The sequence below is a fragment of the Saccopteryx bilineata genome, chromosome 5, assembly GCF_036850765.1.
Source record: "Saccopteryx bilineata isolate mSacBil1 chromosome 5, mSacBil1_pri_phased_curated, whole genome shotgun sequence".
Taxonomy (NCBI): domain Eukaryota; kingdom Metazoa; phylum Chordata; class Mammalia; order Chiroptera; family Emballonuridae; genus Saccopteryx; species Saccopteryx bilineata.
The window spans coordinates 206,353,289-206,368,416 of NC_089494.1; positions in this window are offsets into that span (position 1 = coordinate 206,353,289).

A 15,128-nucleotide genomic window follows, 5' to 3' on the forward strand; every position below is an offset into this window, starting at 1 on the left:
CAGGTGTGCAACATAGTGATTAGATATTTATATACCTTACGAAGTGATCCACCCTGTAAGTCTAGTACCCACCTGGCACCATACAGCTGTTACAATATCATTGACTATATTCTCTGTGCCGTGCTTCACATCCCCATGACTTTTTCTTTTATAACTGGCAATTTGAAATTATTAATCCCTTCACCTTTTTTCATCCAGTCCCCCGATCCTCCTTACAACTAGCAGTCATCAATTTTTTCTCTGTATCTATGAGTTTATTTCTGCTTTTGTTTGTTTGTTTGTTTTTGGGTTCCACATATGAGTGAAACCATATTGCATTTGTCTTTCTCTGTCTGACTTATTTCACTCAGCACAATACCCTCTGGGTCCATCCATGGTGCTGCTGATAGCATGATTTCATTCTTTTTTTAATGACTCAGTAATATTCTACTATACATCTGCTTTATACATTTGTCTATCAATGGACACTTAGGTGGACTATTGGCTATTGTAAATAATGCTGCAATAAACATAGGACTATACATTTTTTTTCAATTAATGTTTTAAATTTCTTTGGAAAAATACCCAGAAGTGGGGTTGCTAAGTCATATGGTAGTTCTGTTTTTAATTTTTAAGGAAGCTGCATACTGTTTTCCATAGTGGCCACACCAATTCACAACCCCATCAACAGTGCACGAGGTTCCCTTTTCTTCACATTCTTTTTTTTTTATTCATTGATTTTAGCAAGAGAGGAAGGAGGAGAGAGAGAGAGAGAGAGAGAGAGAGACTGCAACATCAGTCTGTTCCTGTATGTGCCCTGACCAGGGATCAAACTGGTAGTCACTGTGTTTCAGGATGATGCTCTAATCAACCAAGCTATCTGGCCAGGGTACTTTTCTCCATATTCTTGCCAATATTTGTTATTTGTTGATTTATTAATGAAAGCCATTCTGACAGGTGTGAGGTGATAGCTCATTGTGGTTTTAATTTACATTTTCCTGCTGATTAGTGATGTTGAGCATTTTTTCATAAGTCTATTATCCATCTGTATGTCCACTTTGTAGAGATGTGTAGTCAGGTATACTGCTACTTTTTAAGTCAGATTATTATTATTATTATTATTATTATTGGTGTTAAACTGTATGAGTTTCTTATGTACTTTTTGTTTTCATTTTTTAGCGCATGACAGAGACAGGCAGGAAAGAGAGAGATGAGAAGCATCAACTCATAGTTGTGACACTTCAGTTGTTCACTGATTGTTTCTCATTTGTGACTTGACTGGGGTATTGAGGCTGAGCCAATAACTCCTTGCTCAAGCCAGCAGCCTTGTGCTCAAGCTGGTGAGCCTGCACTCAAAGCAAATAAGCCCGCACTCAAGCCAGCAACCTCAGAGTGCCAGGTTGATGCTCTATCCACTGCACCACCACCAGTCAGTCTCTTACGTACTATTTTGAATATTAACTCCTTATTAGATACATTATTGGCAAATATCTTCTTTTATTCAGTAGTTTGTCTTTTTGTTTATGGTTTCCCTCACTGTGCAAAAACTCTTACGTTTGATATAGTTCCATTTGTCCATTTCTTCCTCTGTTCTTCTTGCCCACAGAGACATTTCCAAAGAAAATATTAGCAAGAGCAATATCAAAGAGGTTACTGCCTTTATTTTCTATGAGTTTTATGGTTTGAGGTCTTACATTTAAGTCTTTAATCCATTTATTCTTGTAAATGGTGTAAGAAAGTAATCTGGTTTCATTCTTCTGCACTTGGCTGTCCAGTTTTCCCAACACCATTTATCAAGCAGACTGTCTTTACCCTACTGTACACTCTTGCCTCCTTTGTCATAAGTTAATTGGCTATATAGGTATGGGTTTCTAATCAACATCTTTGCAAGTTCAGCACCTCACTTTGGATGCAGGATTGGTTGCTTTTTAGCCCTCAGCAAAAACTAAGAGTCCCGTCTTGTAATTGTAGCATATATATCATTAATGTGATAAATGAATACTACCACAGAAATGTGCAAAAGCTTTTGCAGCAAATAATACTAGGCCATACTAAAAAAAAGGGAAATGTTAATAAGCTTCTCATAAATTTTAGGAACTCTACTGAGCTGAGTTCCAGGAGATAAAAATCCAGCAAAGAGGATAGAGGACATTCCAGGTTAGTTTATTATCAGTTGCAGGGTCTGTAGAACACTTGGGGCTCTTTGCTACAATAGCTAGTATTTCTCTATTACTCTTCATTCTTATCAAACAAAACACCAGGATGTAATACTATAATGTATTATAGCAGGAATATAATGCAGGATTTTATTTATAGAAGTTAAATGGATAGAGGAACAAGTTAAGAGCCAAGAACACGAGGAAGCAAACTGACGGATCCAGAATGGATAACATTTGCAGAACTAACTCACTTTCTGCAACCAAGACAATAGTGAAGTTATAGTTGGGGAAGCAGAAAACTCCACCAGCAAGACACACAACAATCAAATGTAATGCATGGGTTTTGGAGATGATGCCAAAGAATTGTTAATAATTTTATTAGGTGTAATCTGCTATTGTGGTTAAGTAAGAACACATTCTTTTTAAGAGCTGTATAGTGAAGTATGCAAGGGTGAAATGACACAATTTCTGATATTTACCTTAAAATATTTTAACAAAGAAAAAGACAAAAGGGATGGTTAAGCTAATATGGAAAATCTTGATAATTGTTCAGTCTGGGTGATCAGTGAATATGATTTATTATTCTCTTTAATTTGGTTAGTGTTTTAAATGTTTTATAACTTTTTTCAAAGTTTCTTTCTTATGATCCCCAGGTTGGTGGGATGCTCTCCTCTTAGTGATGCTCCACGTGCTCCAGCTCCTTTCATCTTGTGGTTCTACTCCACTTTGGGGCCTCTGAGTTCTCTGTGTGTATGCAGACTGGCAGGGGAAAGAGAGAATGTTGAAATTTACAAACTCACTTCCACTGATATCCCATTAGTAAAAATTTGTCACATGCCTCCATCTTAATACAAAGCAGTCCCTGAATGTGCAGCCACTTCGGCCTGTACTCTACGCTATGGAAGTGGAGAGAAGCTCCTCAGTGAATGGCTCATCGTTTGTGCTGCATGCAGATCCCTGGGCTCCAACAACAAGGGTTCTGATTTCACAGGCAGGGTGGACCTCAACAGTCTGCTTCAACAGGCCCTGCAGGTGTCTCCAATACAAGGTGAGCCAGATACAGTCATCCCTTGCCATATCACTGTTCACTTTTTGCGGTCTCACTGTATCGCAGATTTTTAAATTGTATAATATCTAATTTTGTGTCACAGATTTTTCGCTATATAGCAGAATTTTGCAGTATATAGGTATTTTTATATATTTATTATTTTAATTATTTTTGTGATAAAATAAGCATTTTCTAGTCCAAAAAATTGAACACAATATAAAAAATATTAATTAAAACATCATCATTCAAGTTGTAGCATATTCACTGGTGAGTACCCAAATAGAATTTCATATGTTGTTAAAATTACGTAGGTTTAAGACTGTAGAAAGTATTTCAGAGCATAGGAAGTATTTATAAGAGTGTAGAAAAGGAAAAGGTTTATTAGAGTGTGGAGAGGGCTTATAAAGCCTTAAAATATATATAAATAATAAAATAAATGTAAGGTTGCTACTTCATGAATTTTCACCTATTGTGAAGGGTTCTGGAACCTAATCCCCACTATAGATGAGGGACCAGTACATCTTTGTTCACTCTTCCAAGCTACACTTCCCCCTCCCCCACCCATGCCCTAAGGTGCTTACCACCACAGACTACATCAAGGATCTCCCTTGCCCTGTGGATTCGGTGGGGTTCAGCCAAAGATGAGTACTTGACAACATGGGAAGAAAGGAGGGGATTGGAGTGAGGAAACCAAAGAAAGGACTTTGTTCTCAGCTCCTCCTGATGCCTTGCCATCCTGGGGTTTTGCCTCCTACTTAAAGAGTCACAGTTCATTCAGCTGGCTTTCTTCAAAGCTCTTTCTGTCTCCAGGTTCTGATAACAGTTCCCTCCTGTCATTCCTTCCGGCAGAGTGGCAGGACAAATGCCCCACCAGAATATCACTTTATCCATGTGGCTTCTCTACACCTTCCCACACCCTAATAAATAGTGCTTTTATTTAGTTCTTCTCAAATTCCCATCTGTCTGCGGGGACCTTGGCTGATACACAGAGGGTACATGAACAACATTGAAAAACACCAGGTCCAGAGAAGATATGCCACAGCCCCCGTGGCACCTGAACATTTGAACTGCAAGGTGTTTAGCATAGCTGAGGAAACATGAGGAGTGAGAGGTGAGAACAATGAAGTGAGTAGGATCCACTCCAGATAGGGTTCTTCTCCCATGCTAGGTAATTCTCACAGCAACAGTAACATTCATCAAGGGGCTTTGCAGTAACCAAGATAGGAAATGAGTTTTACCTGACCAGGCGGTGGTGCAGTGGATAGGGCATCAGACTGGGACGCAAAGGACTCAGGTTTGAAACCCAAGGTCACTGCTTGAGCGCAGGCTTATCTGGTTTGAGCACAGCTCATCAGCTTGAACCCAAAGTTGCTGGCTTGAGCAAGGGGTCACTCAGTCTGCTGTAGCCCCACCCCCACCCCTGTCAAGGCACATATGAGAAAGCAATCAATGGACAACTAAGGAATCACAACGAAGAATTGGTGCTTTTCATCTCTCTCCCCTTTTGTCTATCTGTCCTTATCTGTCCCTTTGTCTGTCTTTCTCTCTGTCTCAGTCACACACACACACACACACACACACACAAATAGAAGTGAGAGTTTCAGCTAAGAAACAGTAAATAGTGAGGTCAGAGAAAAAGAAAATGAAGCTCCTATAGTTGGAACGTACCTAGAACGTCACTAGAGCGGCACTTGTGGACCAATGAATCCACAAGCATAGAAAAGCCTTGTCTCTGAAGAGAGAAAAAAAAAGTAGCTAAAGGAAGAGCCTGATTTTAGGGAAAGGACAAGAAGAAAAACACACTATCAGGACCATATGTCCCTAATGCCATGTTACTAATCTACATTAATTCGTTTGTCACCAAAATGTTTTGCTCAAGTTTTGGAGGTTCTTTTCCTCCCTCATGGGAAGATTTACCATCAAAGGATCAGTTGTCATAGCAGAGAAAATGGAACTTTTTTGTACAGTAAGTTTTGTTGGTCTACATTTTTATGTGAAGTGAAAAATATCCAAAACTGGAAAAACTTAAAAACGGTAATGAGAAAGATTATTTTGCTAAACAGCATTAATGATTTAATGTTGCAGAGGCCCAGTGCTTAGAGACTTCTCATAAAGTATTTCTAAAGACACCTAATACATATGCAGAATTGGAAAGAATTCAAGACAGAAATTTTATGTCTTCCTTTCTCTCTTTCTCTGCCGAAGGATTGACCTTATTACCTCAAGGTAAAAGAAACTTGTATTGTTACGGATTTGCATAGTTATTTTCAACTAGTTACTTAAGAATATTTTTTGCTCTTCCCTACTTTCTCCTTAGAGCATCATGATTTTTAAAAATATAATTCAAGGAGCTGATGCATGAATTTTTGTTAACATTTTATTATCTATTTTGGCCCTGATCATAGGGTACTAGAAATTATTCTGGGTTCCTTTATTAATGTGGTATTGATTGTCTTGTGGGGGAAGCAGAAGCCTGTTTGTCTAATTCCTGTTGTGTTGTGGATATCATAAAATTTTTCTAATTTTTCCTAGATCCAAACACTACAGTTCTTGTCTCCTTCCCCCTTCTAATCTATTTTGCACTAACCCTCAGAGAGGGCTCATGGTAGCAGTGTCATCTTTCATTGGAATAATGTTTTTTATGTCAACACATGCCACATTGCTCATTTGAAGGTATCTTCCTTATTTTCAATTTGGCCAAAGTACGAAGCAAAATAAAATATGCTTCAAAATTTAGGCATGTTCCACGATGGGATTTTATTTTTTTAAGTGAGAGGCAGGGAAGCAGAGACAGACTCCCACATGCACCCTAATGAACTAGGATCCACCTAGAAAACCCCTACCAGGTGATGCTCTGCCCATCTGGGGCCCTTGAACCATTGCTCAACAACCAGGCTATTTCAGTGCCTGAGGCAAGGCCATGGAGCCATCCTGAGCACCCAAGGCCAACTTGCTCAAACCATTTGAGCCATAGCTGCCGGAGGAGAAGAGAATGGGGAGAGGTGGTGGAGAAGCAGATGATCAGTTCTCCACATGAACACAGGATATCCACACATGCAGCTAACACTGTACTGCTGAGCCAACCAGACAGGGCCCCACATTGGAACTTAACAACTGGGATTAGAATAAAAATTCAAATCATGTACCAGTTTACCCACTGCTATTGTATATGTCTGTCAGTACCTGCTTTACCTACAGCCCACTGTGAATATGTGACCATGCTCGATATCAAGTGAGCAGCTGATCAGACAAATGTAGATACCAAGTGACAGGCTACCAATGCAACTGCACTCAATACTCAAATACAACAGGAAGGTAAGTACTGCTCTCAAGAAGCATTTCTAGAGCAAGGAACTCAGGTGGCCCATGTCCCTCATAAAGACACCACACAAATTTCAAAGACAGTGTTATCTAATACATAGACAAAATGGGCAAAGATATATGACCCAAATGAATCAACAAGAGAAATCCCCAGAAAAAAAAAAAACTAAATGAAATAGAAGTAACCAAACTGCCAGATACAGATGTTTAAAATAATGATTTACAGGATGCTCAAGGATCCTAGAGCAACAGTGGGTGGTCACAATGAGAACTTAAATAAAGAGACAGCAAGCATCAAAACGAACATTGAAATTAAAAAAAAAAGGAACCAGTCAGAAATAACAAATACAATGTCAGAAATGAAGATTGCACTAGAAGGAAACAACAGCAGGCTGGATGAAGCAGAGGGTCAAATCAGCAAATTAGAGAACAAAATAAATGTAAGAGCAGAAAAAAAAAAGAGGCTCAAAAAGACTGAGGAAACTCTAAAAGACATCTGTGACAACATGAAGAGAAACAACATCCAAATCATAGGGGTTCCTGAAGGAGAAGAAAATAAACAAGGGATAGAGAACCTCTTTGAAGAAATCAAAGCTGAAAATTTCCCTAAATTGATGAGGGAAAAAGTCACACAAGTTAAGAAGCACAGAGAATCCCATTAAAGATGAACTCAAGGAGGCCTACACCAGGACACATCATAATTAAAATGCCAAAGTTAAGAGACAAGAGAGAATTCTAAAAGCTGCATGAGAAAAGCAATTAATTACCTATAGAGTAGGCCCAATAAGAATGACATCTGACTTCTCAACAGAAATACTTGAGGCCAGAAGGGATTGGCAAAAAATATTCAAAGTGATGCTAAACAAGACTACTTTATCCAGCAAGGTTATTATTTAAAATTGAAGGGGAAAGAAAAAGCTTCCCAGACAAAAAGACTCAAGTAATTCATTACAACCAAATCAGAAGTGCAAGAAATGTTAAGGGGCATGATATAAAAAGATCAAAGGAAAAAAGAAATTCAGAGAAAGAGGATTGTAGGTTTAAAGAATAAAATGGCAATAAACAACTACATATCAACAATAACCTTAAATGTAAATGGATTAAATGCTCCAATCAAAAGACATAGGGTAGCTGCATGGATGAGAAAACAGGACTCATGTATATGCTGTCTACAAGAGACTCACCTCAGAACAAAAGATACACATAGACTGAAAGTGAAGGGATGGGAAAAAGTATTTCATGCAAATGGAAATGAAAAAAAAGCTAGGGTAGCAATATTATATCTGACAAAATAGCCTTAAAATAAAGCCTATAGTAAGGGACAAAGAAAGTCATTACATAATGATAAAGGGAGCAATCCAACAAAGGATATAACCATTATAAATATTTATGTGCCTAGTATAGAAGCACCTAAATATGTAAAGCAGAGTTTGATAGACATAAAGGGTGAAATTGACAGCAATACTATTAATAGTAGGGGATTTTAATATCCCACTAATACCAATGGATAAATCATCCAGACAGAAAATTAAAAAGAAAAAATAAATAAAACAGTGGCATTAAATGACACACTAGACCAGTGCTAGTCAACTTGGTCCCTACCACCCACTAGTGGGTGTTCCAGCTTTCATGGTGGGCAGTAGCGGAGCAACCGAAGTATAAATAAAAAGATAGATTTAACTATAGTATGTTGTTTTATAAAGATTTATTCTGCCAAACTTAGCAAAAATCCTACATAAAGTACTTGGTAAGTAATTATTATTATATGCTTTAACTTGCTGTATCTCTGCTTTATAAATTTTATAAAATAAAGTTACTTCCCTACTTTATAAATCACCATTACTGTGGAACCAGTGGGTGGTTAGAAAATTTTACTACTAACAGAGATACAGAAGTGGGCAGTAGGTATAAAAAGGTTGACTACCCCTGCATTAGATCAACTGGATTTAATTGATATCTTCAGAACCTTTCACCCCAAAGCAGCAGAATATACATTCTTTTTAAGTGCTCATGGCACATTTTCTAGGATAGACAACATGTTAGGGTACAAAACAAGTCTCAATAAATTTAAGAAGATTAAAATTATATCAAGCATCTTCTCTGACCACAATGGCGTAAAACTAGAAATCAACTACAATAGAAAAATTGAAAAACATCTGAACACTTGGAGGCTAAATAGCATGTTATTAAATAACAAATGGGTTAACAATAAAATCGAGGAAGAAATAAAAAAATTTCCTTGAAACAAATGAAAATGAACATACAACAACCCAAAATCTGTGGGACACAGCAAAAGCAGTACTAAAAGGGAAGTTCATAGCATTACAGGCATACCTTAAGAAGCAAGAAAAAGCTTAAATAAACAACCTAACCCTTCACCTAATAGAACTAGAAAAAGAACAACAAATAAATCCCAGAGGAAGTAGAAAGAAGGAAATAATAAAGATCAGAGTGAAAATAAATGACATAGAGGCTAAAAATAAGAAACTATAAAAGATCAATGAAATCAATAGCTGGTTCTTTGAAATGGTAAGCAAGATTGACAAACCTTTAACTAAATTCACCAAGAAAAAAAAAAGGGTCCAAATAAATAAAATTAGAAATGAAAGTGGAGAAGTAACAACTGACCACAGAAATATAAAGGATTGTAAAAAAATACTATGAAGATCTCTATGCCAATAAACTAGACAACCTAGGCAAAATGGATAAATTCCTAGAAACATATAATCTTCCAAAACTCAATCAGGAAGAATCAGAAAACCTAAACAGACTGATTACAAAAAATGAAATTGAAACAGTTTTTAAAACACTCCCAGCAAACAAAAGTCCTAGACAGGATGGCTTCACAGGTGAATTTTACCAAAGATTTGAAGAAGAACTAACACCTAGCCTTCTGAAACTATTCCAAAAAGTTCAAGAGAAGGGAATACTTCCAAGCTTATTTTTATATGCAAGCATTATCCTCATTCCAAAACCAGGTAAAGATACTATAAAGAAAGAAAACTATAGGCCAATGTCCCTGATAAACACAGATGCTAAAATTCTCAACAAAATATAAATATTAGCAAACCAGATCCAGCAATACATTAAAAAGGTCATACATCATGATCAAGTGGGATTTCTTCTGGGGAAGACTGGTACAATATTTACAAATCAATAAATGTGATTTGTCACATAAACAAAATGAAGGATAAAAATCACATGACTATATCAATAGATGCAAAAAAAGCATTTGATAAAATCCAGCACCTGTTTATGATCAAAACTCTCAGCAAAGTGGAAATACAGGGAACATACCTCAATGTAATAAAGGCCATTTATGACAAACCGACAGCCAACATCATACTCAATGGGCAAAAATTAAAAGCAATCTCCTTAAGATCAGGAACAAGACAGGGGTGACCCTTTTACCATTCTTATTCAACATAGTCCTGGAAGTCCTAGCCACAGCAATCAGACAAGAAGAAGAAATAAAAAGCATCCAAATTGGAAAAAAAGAAGTAAAACTGTCATTGTTTGCTGATGACATAATACTGTACATAGAAAACCCTAAAGTCTCGGTCAAAAGACTACTAGACTTGATAAATAAATTTGGCAAGGTAGCAGGATAAAAATTAATATTCAGAAATCAGTGGCATTTCTATACATCAAAAATAAACTGTCAGGAAAAAAAATTAAGGAAACAATACCCTTCACTATTGCAACAACAACAAAAAATACCTAGGAATAAATTTAACCATTGTGGTTTTAATTTGCATTTCTCTGATAAGAAATGCAATAATAATCAGAGAAATGCAATAATCATCAGAGAAATGCAAATTAAAACCACAAAGGAGGTAAAAGCCTTGTACTCAGAAAATTATCAGACGTTGATAAAAGAAATTGAAGAAGATACAAACAAGTGGAAGCATATACTGTGTTCATGGATAAGAAAAATAAACATCATTAAAATGTATATACTACCCAAAGCAATCTATAGATTGAATGCAATTCCTATTAAAATACCAAAGGCATTCTTCACATATCTAGAACAAATATTCCAAAAATTCATATGGAAACAAAAAAAGAACCCAAATAGCCTCAGCAATCTTGAAAGTGAAGAACAACGTGGGAGGTATCACACTTCCTGATATCAAGTTATACTACAAGGTCATTGTAATCAATACAGCTTGGCATTGTTGTAAGAACAGGCATACAGATCAATGGAACAGAACAGAGAACCCAGAAATAAACCCACACCTTTATGGTCAATTGGTATCTGACAAAGGAGGCAAGAGGATACAATGGAGTAAAGACAGTCTCTTTAACAAATGGTGTTGGGAAAATTGGACAAGGACATGCAAAAAAGTGATACTAGACTACCAACTTACACCATTCACAAAAATAAACTCAAAATGGGTGAAACACTTAAATATAAGTTGTGAAATCATAAAAATCTTAGAAGAAAACATAGGCAGTAAACTCTCTGATATCTCTCATAGCAACATTTTTTCCACTAGCTCCACAGGTAAGTGAAATAAAGGACAAAATAAACAAATGGGACTATCTCAAACTAAAAAGCTTTTGCACATCAAAGGACACCATGAACAAAATAAAAAGACAACCCACAGAATGGGAGAATATATATGCCAACACATCTGACCAGGAGTTAATAACCAAAATTTATAAAGAACTTCTAAAACTCAACACTGGGAAGGTAAAGAATCCAATTAAAAAACGGGCAAAAGAACTGAATAGAAACTTCTCAAAAGAGGACATACAGATGGTCAATAGGCATATGAAAAATTGTTCAATGTAACTAATCACCAGAGAAATGCAAATTAAAACCACAATGAGATATCACCTCACACCTGTCAGAATGGCTTTTATTAACAAATCAACACACAACAAGTGCTGGCGAGGATGTGGAGAAAAGGGAACCCTCCTGCACTGCTGGTGGGAATGCAGACTGGTGCAGCCACTGTGGAAAACATCATGGCGTTTCCTCATAAAATTAAAAATGAAACTGCCTTTTGACCCAGCTATCCCACTTTTAGAAATATATCCTAAGAATCCCAAAACACTGATTCAAAAGAAGATATGCACCCCATGTTTATTGCAGCATTGATTACAATAGCCAAGATCTGGGAAAAGCCCAAGTATCCATTAGTAGATGAGTGCATAAAAAATCTGTGGTACATATACACAATGAAATACTATGTGGCCATGAAAAAGAAGAAAATCTTATATTTTGTGCTGGCATGAATGGACTTGGGGATTATTATGCCAAGTGAAATAAGCCAGGCAGAGAAAGACAAATATCATATGATCTCACTTATATGTGGAATCTAATTAACACAGTGAACTGAGGAATGGAATAGAGGCAGAGGCGTGGTCACAGGGAGCAGAGGGACAGCTGACAGAGGGAAGGGGGATGAAGGGATGGGATCAGAGAAGATGAAGGGGTTAGTAAAATTATACATAGATACAGGTAACAGGATAGAAAATCTCAGAGGCAAGGTGGGAGGGAATCATGTGGAGAGGGGCAAAGGGGGTGTATTGGGGGGCACATTGTTGGGGGTGAGAATGTTATATTGATTGAGACATTTGAATCTGTATTAACACAATAAATTAAATATTTTAATTAAAAAAGTTAAAAAAAAGAAAAGAAAACAGAAGGCTTTCAAAGATGGCTTCTGCAAACTACTCCTGCCACCCTCACTCCCTAAGAAAAACAAAGTAAAATTAGCTTGAACCAGTTACATTATGTCACCTTGTCTGGCCAACTGCCCCAGAAAAGTGCCCTGTAATTCAAGGAGTCCTTGTATTATATATTCATCCTACCTTCAAAGTACAGATTTTTAAATATGTGTATAGCCCTGGCCCAGTAGCTCAGTTGGTTAGAGTATCATCCCAACACTTCAATGTTACAAGTTGAATCCTTAGGGCGCACACACAAGAATCAAGCAATGAATGCATGAATAAAGTGGAACAAAAGATCAAAAAGAAACCCCACTGTGTGTGTGTATATCTATATATCTATATCTATATCTCTATATATATGTATAAAACTACATTTAAATACTTAAATAGAAAATTAATGAGAAAATAATATAACTACTAAATAATGGCTTCTGGTCAATTCAAGAGATTTACTGTTTTCAAAGAATTCCCATAATTCTAGACAAAAGCAAAGAAACAGCATTTGAAGGTATTTATGGAAAAGGTACAAATGCTAATAAACTCATATTCTCTTCTGTTGGACACCTAGACCATGGACCACTGCAACCTTTTAGTGGTTTTGCTTCCAAAGGAAGGAAACTTCGAGACTGAGTTTAGCATCTAAGATGTTTATCAAAAAGCACCCTTGGGATCCAAAAGTATGAAAGGGAAGGGGAAATCTAGCTATGATACAGGGTCAGTGACAGCCTCAGCTGGCCCCACAGGGAAACTCTAGAGCTAGATGGACCCAGATGTCCAGGCCTGTTATATTCCCTCACAGATCAGTTACTGGATGTGAGCCATGCTGAGAAGGGACATGACCTTACACTGGATAGCTATCTGCAGCTGAGATAATCGCTAAAGATCCTTATAGCTAAAGACTGTGTCAGAGGGTGACCAACCATCCCATATTTCCCAGGACTCTCCTGATTTTAGCACTAAAAAATACCAGGTAAACAAGAATGATGGTCACCTTACTGTCTGCCAACAGTACTTCAGCAGCTGAAGCAACAAATTCTTCACTCAACAGGTGTGTGTCTATTACAACACCTGTGCTAATTCCCTAGGACTCCAGGGACCTCATGCTGGAGTTCATCCAGTCCTGCCAGAGCTGGACAGATGTTAAAAGCTCCTGATGTTAAAGGTAATTATAAATATTATGTTTGGATGGTTATACCAACAAGAGTTGCTTAGAACCAAGAAATGACCATAATTTCTTCTCTCCTTCCTCCCAAAGAATGGCGGTCACACAAATTCAGATCATTTGCAAAGGACTCACTGAGCCAAGGAAATAGCAATACCAAAGTTTGGAACCCTATCAAGTTACTCTACGTGTATCTTTTCCCATGAAGTCTTCTCTACAGTATATTTCTTGTTTTCTGCTGGGCAGAGGACGTGCCTCTAAGACCAGGAAGCCTGACAAATAGCAAATATGCCTGGAAACAATTATTCTATGTCAGAATCTAGAAGAAACAGCTTGTCTCGGTGTTAAGAGAGGATAATACTTTCTAGTTAAAATTTACCACATACCATAGGATTGTTATTTCATTAACGGGTGGTGTTCCTCACAAAATTTAAGTTTGCACTATTTATGTACAAAATAATTGGTTGAAATGGAGTGTTAACAGCTTTGGCCATGGAGATGAGAATGCATAACAGAGCTTGACTCCCCTTCCCACCGAAGCATGCTGGCCTCCACCAGCCTCCTCTTCAGAAGGCTGCTCCTCTCCAGCCTCCACCCTCCTCCCTCCTTTTACCTCAGCCCAAGAAGGCCCTGTTTTGTTCAGTATGTCTTCCTGGATGTCTGCAAGAGCCAGATATTAGAAACACAAGGAAACAATGCTCATTTAATAGTGGCATTCTTGGTAGAATTTAAAATAAAAGTAACATGCCTTCAGGTAAACAAGCAAACCCACAAGCATACTCAAAGCAAACACTTTTTTGATAGCACCTTAGATCAGTGCTTTTCAACTGCAGGGCATGGACCATCTGCCAGAGCTGGTTTATGAAAGGGTTAACCACTTTGATGTTGTGTGAAGATTATAAACCCAATGATCTTAGTCAAATTCACTTGGGCTCCAGGTGATTTCTGCCTTAGCAGTCCCTGAAATAATTCTCCTATTTTCACCAAGCGTAAAAAGGTTGAAAACCACTGCCTTAGAGTCAAGCTTAATAGGCTACCAATAAATGAAATATTTTCATAGCTTTGAGAAGAATACATTTTCAACATTCTTATAAGTGTGCTTTTGGGAAATGGAAACTTAAATAATCTTTATGTTATCAGTCTTGGTAACTGCACAGAGAGTAAACATCTTTGCCCCCTTTGTCTTTCAATATTAAGATAGATATCCAAGTAATTTCCTATTGATATAGTATGAGTGCAAAACAAAACCATATATACACCTGCAAGGATGAACGTACAACCTTCACTGGATTGATGTGTAATTATTGTTAAGTTTTGGCTATAGCGCCCCCCCCCCACCACCACACACCTTTTTCAAACCTGTGACTTAAGTATCAACTCTAAGGACATAAATCCTTTCGAAGAAATGTTACCCCCGCCTGACCAGGCAGTGGCTCAGTGGATAGAGCATCGGACTGGGATGTAGAGGACCCAGGTTCGAGACCCTGGGGTAGCCAGCTTGAGCACGGGCTCATCTGGTTTGAACAAGGCTCACCAGTCTGAGCCCAAGGTCGCTGGCTCAAGCAAGGGGTCACTCGGTCTGCTGTAGCCCCCCAGTCAAGGCACATATGAGAAATCAATCAATGAACAACTATGGAACCGCAATGAAGAATTGATGTTTCTCATCTCTCTCCCTTCCTGTCTGTGTGTTTCTATCTGTCCCTCTCTGACTCTCTCTGTCTCTGCCATAAAAAAAAAAAAGAAACGTTACCCCACTGCTCATTCTAACTACACAAAT